The following is a 6172-nucleotide window of genomic DNA, read 5'->3' as shown; positions in this document are numbered from 1 at the left end:
TATCAGTTCGTCGGAATATTTTATATATAGTTTTTTTTTTATTTATTCATTTTTTTTGAATGTATGTTACCGCATAACTTTGGACCACGTCAACCGATTTCGATAATTTTTGCAACGGAAAGGTAGTGTCTCAGAGGTGGTCCCATACTAATTTGATTTAGATACGATCATTGAATCATGAAATATATAGATATATAAGTTATCACACCCATAATCCCAATACCTACCAATGGCGCACCCTTTAATCACGTTGCCGTGCATGTGAGTTTGTTGGCCAATATAGAACTTTCGCTGACGTAGTCCACGCGCAAGAGAATGGTAACACAACACGATCACTAACCCATGGGAAGTGCAGCATAGGCAATATTGGCCTGCACGCGCAACTCATCGATTACGAAATACCTGATGGTGGTGGGAACTGCAACGTTAGCATAAGTAGGGTAGAGTAATAGGTTTGCTGTTAAGAATGAATTATGTTTAGAGTCAGTTATGATAGTGAGTGCCATGAGTGCACAATAAAATTCTACTTGTGAATTCAACCAAATCTTGTGTTGTGATTGTTATTGGCGAACTGCTGGTTCGCCACAACTTAAATTTTTTTCAAGGTTCCTATTCAAGGATCCTTAAGTGGCGCCCGAGAAATCGGTGCGGAGTGGACTAAAAAAAAAAACAAAAAAACTAAAATTAAATAAGAGTGTACTGAGATAAAGTTCTCCAAAAGTGATAAGTTAAAAGAATACAGAGAAAGGAAAATTTACCTTTTTACTATTATACAAACAAAAACCAAGTAAAAACCTGTGAAACTGTAAGAGTGTACTGAGACAAAGTTCTCTAAAAGTGATACAAAGAAAGGAAAATTTACCTTTTTACTATTATACAAAGTGCCAATGAAGTACTGGCTCTTGTAAGTATCCACTAACCATTGCATATAACTCTTTTCTTATATTTTATCAATAGTACTTGCACACCTTACGAATCATGGATCCCGAGGAAATTAGAAAATCCCTTACGGAGACGAATGGCGCTATCAATGCCATCCTTTCGCAGCTAAAGAAAATGGAACAACGAATCAAAAACGTCGAGTCAAAAAACAACGACGAATCCTTGTCAGGACTTAGTAACGATATCGAGAGGCTAGAGGCCCAAGTAGAAGAAGTTCGGAGACAGTCCACAGATACCAGACCAGAACCAATTGTAGAGCCACTAGCAAGTCCTCGGACGGAAGGCGAGCTAGCGGCGGTTGCGAAATTGCCAGATTGTGTAAAGGAAGTACAAATATTCGATGGGTCACGGGAACACTATGGCTCCTGGGTCCACAGTGTCGAACAAATTATTAAAGATTATGAGATAGTGCGGCATAAGCCAATTTATGCAGCCATACTTAGACACATTAGGGGGAAAATCAGGGGCGCGGCAGACTCGGCGTTGCTTGCGCATAATATTTTAGATTCCGACTGGGGCAGGATAAAAGAAATCCTCTCCCTGCATTATGCTGATATTAGGAATATAGAAACCCTTGAACAGCAATTGACACTAATGTCACAAGGGCGTCAAAAGATGTCCGATTTCTATGCACAGGTACAGAAACAACTCTCCCTTATGATAAACACAATAAAAGCTGAAAAGTACGCACATGGCGAAACTGTAGAAGCATTGGCAGAAGCACATCGTCGAAGAGCGTTGGATGTCTTCATAAGGGGCCTAAACGGGGATCTGGCTGCCTTGCTTCTAGTCCAAAACCTGAAATCCTTACCGGAAGCATATTCGGCATGCCTCAAAATTTTAAACGTAGACCGCAGAAATGCTATCTACCACCCACCCTTCCACAGGGATAGTAGGAATTTTAACGACAATTATCAGCCGTCAGCCCAAAAATTTTTTTCCCGCGATACAAGAAGCTATTCCCACCTAGACCAGGGTTATACCGCCCAAAGGAATTCATTCCAACCTAGAGATAACCGCATGTGGCAAAATAACAGCCAACCAAAGCCAAGACCCCCATACTCAGCATCAGCGCAAACAAGGATGAGCAACCAGCCGACCCAAAATTGGAGAAATAACAGCACCCCCTTGGCAGTGGTAAAAACAAACATAGAACCATCAACCCAGACCCGGCAGACAGGCGGAACTAGGTTTTCTAGATACGATAGCACCAAAAGGGGTGCAAACTCCACGGGATATTTAGATAGAGCCCCAAGTAAGCAACAGAAGCTCTTCCACTTAGTACCGGTCGACGAAGACGAAGGCCAAGAGATATCAACTAATAAGGAGCAAACCACGGGGGATCAGGTAAATTTTACCATGGGAGCCTCGTGTCCGGCGTACCGTATCTAGAGTACGCAACACAGGACTTGGGTATTTTAGAATTTCTGGTGGACACGGGGGCGAACAAGAACTATATAAGCGAGCGCGTAGCCCAAAACACTATACCAGTGGAAAAACCTTTCAAGGTAATCTCAGCAGGGGGAACCATAAATGTAGACAAAAAAGTATGTGGACATTTTTTTGAATTCGTAGGCAAGGACATTTCCACAACATTTTTTGTTCTCCCAGGGCTCAAATCGTTCGATGGGATAATAGGTGATGACACGCTGTCAGAGATCAAAGCCGTTTTGGATAGGGAACTCAATGTTCTCATTCTAAAACCAGATATTGTGCTGCCCCTTAAGCGGAAGGAAGCGCAGCAGGTTAACAGCATCAACCTTAACATCCCTTTCGATGATTATGTCACCGACCATACAAAAAACCAGCTTTACCGGATCCTAGAAAAATTCGAAATTCTATTCGGCCCAGTCGACCGAGGCGCAAAAATCCAAACTAATGTCCAGGCAGAAATCAGAACCGCAACCGAAAACCCTATTTATACAAAAAGTTACCCCTACCCCGTTAATATGCGCGAGGAGGTGGAAAAGCAAGTCCAGGACATGCTATCACAAAACATAATTCGCCCTTCCAAAAGTCCCTATAACTCGCCCATATGGATTGTGCCGAAAAAATCTCAATCGGACGGTGAGAAAAAGTACCGCATGGTAATAGACTTTAAGCGGCTAAATGCCGTAACCATTTCTGATACTTACCCCATCCCTGACATTAACGGCACCATCGCGAGTCTCGGTAGTGCAAAGTACTTTACGACACTAGACCTAACTTCGGGATTTCACCAGATCCCAATGAAAGAAAGCGATATTCAAAAAACAGCATTTTCCACAATGAATGGAAAATACGAATTTTTGAGACTTCCTTTCGGTCTCAAGAATGCACCCTCTATCTTCCAGCGCATGATAGACGACGTGCTAAAAGAATTCATTGGTCGTATTTGCTTTGTGTACATAGATGACATTATAATCTTTAGTAAGGACGAATCTACTCATTTAAAAGATATTGAAACTATTCTTGCTAGGCTTTTAGCAGCGGGTCTCACAGTTAATCTAGAGAAAACTCAGTTTCTGAAGAGAAGCGTCGAATTTCTGGGATACGTTGTAACCTCCGACGGAATACTGCCTGACCCAAGGAAGGTAGACTCTATAAAAAATATGTTGCCTCCGACTAACCTAAAAGAGCTCAAGAGCTTCCTAGGATTAACCTCATATTATAGGAAGTTTATTCGCGACTATGCAAAAATTGCAAAACCGCTCACGAACCTTACGCGGGGAGAACATGCGCAGGTAAGGGCAACACAATCAAAAAAGGTGCCAATAACTTTGAACAAGGAAGCACAGGAAGCATTCTCAAATCTCAAAAAAATACTGACAACTTCTGAAGTCTTGACCTTCCCCAACTTTGATAAGCCCTTCAATCTAACGACGGATGCCTCCGATTTCGCTATCGGAGCGGTGCTATCACAGGATTACGATGGCAAGGACAAACCGATAGCATTTATATCGCGAAGTTTGTCCACCACAGAGGAAGCATATGCGACAAACGAAAAGGAAATGCTCGCCATCGTATGGGCGTTGGATAACCTGCGGAACTACCTATATGGTGCTAAGAAGATACGGATATTTACAGACCACCAACCGCTAACATTCTCTCTTAGCAACCGTAACTATAACGCCAAGCTAAAACGTTGGAAATCCAGGATTGAAGAGTATAACTACGAGATAATCTACAAACCAGGTAAATCCAACATCGTGGCTGACGCCCTGTCTCGACTTAAAACTCAGGCAAATCCCCTTACCACGTCCACACCCGAAGACGCAAGCCAAAACGCAACAACGGGATCAACAGCGGACTCCCAAAGCGAAGAAGGTTCAACCAGCGACACCGTCCATAGCGCAGAGCAGGATAACTCGGATCTAATACCTTTCGTGGAAGTGCCTCTAAATGTATTTAAAAATCAACTCGTGTTTGGGGGTAGACTAGAAATTTTCGAGGAACCTCATCCGGGTTATTCGCGACATTACCTGAGGTTGGAAGGAGTTAGCGAGGAAGAACTCATTAGGGTACTCAAGGAGAAGTTAAGGCCAAACGTAATAAATGGCATCAAAATGCCAGAAGGCCAGCTAGGGTTACTCCAAAAAGTTTATCTAGAAAATTTTTTACAATATAAAATCCAGGTAGCTCAATCTATGGTGGAAGACCTAAGAGATCCCGGTAGAATCTGCGAGGTAATATGGGAAGAGCATAGAAGAGCTCATCGAAACGCCATCGAGAATAAGAAACAAATCTTGGAGAAATATTACTTTCCAAGAACGAATAGTATTATCAGGGGCTACGTTTCATCATGTGAAACATGTAAAATCAGCAAGTATGATAGGCACCCCAATAAACCGGAATTGCAAAATGCACCTATTCCATCCCGCCCTTGCGAAGTCATCCACGTAGATATCTTCGAGATACAAGGAGAGAAATTCCTCAGCTGCATTGACAAATTTTCAAAATTCGCAAAACTTTTTCACTTAAGAAACAAGTCCACTTTGCACCTTAAGGACAAAATAGTGAAACTCTTGCACTATTTTACGACCCCAGATATCCTCTGTACCGACAACGAGCGCGGTCTAGTTAGCCCAATAATACAAAATCTGCTAGAGTCACTAGGAGTTAGGCTGTATCGCACACCTTCTCAGAGAAGCGAGGTGAATGGCCAAGTAGAAAGGCTCCATTCCACATTGATAGAAATTATCAGATGCCTGAAGATAGACAACCCGAGTTTAAAAATGAAAGCACTAGTAAATATAGCAGTAGATCGCTATAATAACTCCATTCACTCCGTTATAAACCGGAAACCCAGTGAGGTATTTTTCAACCGTGCAAAAGCGGCTAATAACCAGGAGTTACTGGAAAAAAGCAGAAAAGCCAATGAATACCTAAAAATCTTACTGACTCAGAAACAACTAGCTTATATTGAACGGCACAACAAAAAGAGATCTCTACCGGAGCGTTATGATGAGAACGATATCATATACGTGAAGGACAAACAGATCAAGGGAAAGCAAAAACCCATTTTCAAAAAAGAAATTGTCGCTAAGGACAACAGAGTGTCCGTAACTACAGTTAGTGGGAAAAAAATCCACAAAACACATATAAGAAACGTCAAGCGTAGGAACACATCCTAGCACTTGAAACAGAAGCCGAAAAATTTTGAAAATAACACAAAACTAGAAACACAAAAAATAATTTTTTTTTTTTTTTTGAAATAAAGGAACGTTCAGCACTACAAGAGCGGGCTTATAAGTGGGACAAGTCGTGCCCTAGTAGGGGGCGACGCCATCGAATTTGACAAATGGCTACGTCGCCTCCAAAAACGGAATCTGGCGACCCCCCATAGCCGGTTCGAGAACAGTGTTGGACCTCTATCCTACAAAAGAATTTAAACTTAATTTTTGCAAACTTGCGCCTAATCCGCAAGAAAAAAGAGAAAAATAGTTTTGCGCCTAATCCGCATAACACATATCGATACTTAATCCTTGCGCCTAATCCGCAAGAGAATATATGAAGAAAAAGAGAAACAAAATACAAAAGAAAAAAAAAATAATAAAAAATAAATAAAAAAAATATGAATCATTTTTATTGCAAACTTGCGCCTAATCCGCAAGAAAAAAAGAGAAAAATAGTTTTGCGCCTAATCCGCATAACACATATTGATACTTAATCCTTGCGCCTAATCCGCAAGAGAATATATGAAGAAAAAGAGAAACAAAATACAAAAAAAATATGAATCATTTTTATTGCA

Source organism: Rhagoletis pomonella, unplaced genomic scaffold, assembly GCF_013731165.1.
Source record: "Rhagoletis pomonella isolate Grant_MI unplaced genomic scaffold, Rhpom_1.0 Rhpom_scaffold_00012, whole genome shotgun sequence".
Taxonomy (NCBI): Eukaryota; Metazoa; Arthropoda; class Insecta; order Diptera; family Tephritidae; genus Rhagoletis; species Rhagoletis pomonella.
The sequence above is the reverse complement of the archived record's forward strand: the minus strand, read 5'-3'. Positions refer to the sequence as shown.